Source organism: Emiliania huxleyi, assembly GCF_000372725.1.
Source record: "Emiliania huxleyi CCMP1516 unplaced genomic scaffold EMIHUscaffold_903, whole genome shotgun sequence".
In the NCBI taxonomy this organism is placed as follows: Eukaryota; Haptophyta; order Isochrysidales; family Noelaerhabdaceae; genus Emiliania; species Emiliania huxleyi.
Window position 1 is genome coordinate 10,809 of NW_005195277.1, and position 1,823 is coordinate 12,631.

A 1,823-nucleotide genomic window follows, 5' to 3' on the forward strand; every position below is an offset into this window, starting at 1 on the left:
TAGGTCTAACAAAACAGGAGCTCCTCTCGGATGTTAGACCTAAAGGTCGGCGGCTCGACCAACTGGCCACCTTTTGGTCTAACAAAACAGGAGCTCCTCTCGGAGGGCGCACCCTCCTGCCCGCCCCAGTCACCTCAGGACGTTGAGAGCTCGGGACTCGAATCACCCTCGGCCTCGCGAGAGTCGATCCTGCTTTGTTAGACCTACCGTAGGGTGCCGAACTTAAGGTAAGGTAGCTTGAGTTAGGTTAGGTGCTTTGCACTGAGTTAGGCACGGGGTAGCAGCAGTTAGGGCCCGGGGATTTCTTTTTTGGTCCGACGGCCGGAGCTGACGTGGAGCTGACGAGGGTGCGGCGAGAGTGAGGAGGAGGAGGAGGAGGAGGGGGAGGAGGAGGAGGAGGAGGAGGAGGAGTAGGGAATCTAGTAGCGTAGGCACTCGTACTTGAGCGTAGGTGTTCGTAGCGTAGGAGGGAGATGCCTCAGTGGTGCGGGCCGCGGGGCCCGTATATGAATATGTGCCGGTGCCGGGCTGGACCGAGAGGTGGGTAGCAGGAGTTAGGCACATTAGAACAGGAGTTCGGTCAGAGGAAAAGGGCTCCCTAACTCAAGCTACCTTACCTTAAGTTCGGCACCCTACGGTAAAGGTCGGCGGCTCGACCAACTAGGCCACCTTTTTTGTAGTGATCTGTGATCTGTGAGGGTCAGTCCGCAGGCGCATTTTGTATACCGAGGCGCGGGCCCGGTGCCGAACCAGGTCGGGCCTTAAGACAGCATTGTAGATCCCTGGGCGAGGGTGGTGGCGCCCCCTCTGGCTGTGAGAAGGGCTTGTATTGTTAGAATTATTTTGGTATTTTTTGAGAGCGCCTTCGTTGTTAATAAGAAACAGGAGGGGTCCCTTTGGGAGAGAGAGAGATTTTTAGAAGGGGCCAAGCCAACATCTTCTCTCCCTTTGTCGCAGCCACACACACACACACACACACACACACACACACCGCACCGCACCGCGCGCACGCCCACCGCCCCGCCTAGGGTGGGAAAGAGACACGAGGAGATGGAACAGCCCGAGGAAAAGAGCTAACAAACACGTATGGGAGGTTTCGTTTTGCGCCACGCTGCCCGGCGTTTCTCACCTTCCGGGACAGCCCCGCCCTTGTGAGGCAGGAAGGTGACGACTACCCCCCGTACGCCCTGACCCCTGTTGCTTCTACCCCCTCGCCGACCGCCCATATCCCTGGTGTGGCCGGAATCTTTTTGAAGTATCCGCGGCGGGATATGGCGGGATATGGCGGGATACCGGGAGATACCGGGAGATACCGGGAGATGCCGGGAGATACGAGATACGGGCAGATACGGGCAGATATGGGGGCAGATACGGGCAGATACAGGGAGATGCGGGGAGATGCGGGGAGATGCGGAGAGGTGCGGGGAGATACTGGGAGATACTGCAAAGGAACCGGCCCCACACCAGGGCTGCCCATCCCCCCGTCCCCTTTCTCCAACCTCGACGAGCCGACGGACGCGATAAGCCTCTGCCCTGCGCGAGGTGCGCGACCCCGCCTTCGCCGCCCCGCACACACACTGTCGACACACACACACACACCACACGCACATACAAGACAAACCCGGCGTCCTGCAAAGACAAGAAAAAATGGGAAGGAGGAGACCAGCGGGGAGACTCCCCGCCTATGCAACATCCCAGAGAGGGGCTGCCATCGCCGAAGCTGTGCCTCCTGTGCCTAAGCATAACTCCCAAACCCGCAGCGTAGCCGCACGGTAAAGGTGTCGGGTGTGGGGGCTCTGTCCTTTCTTCCCTCTTGCGTGGGC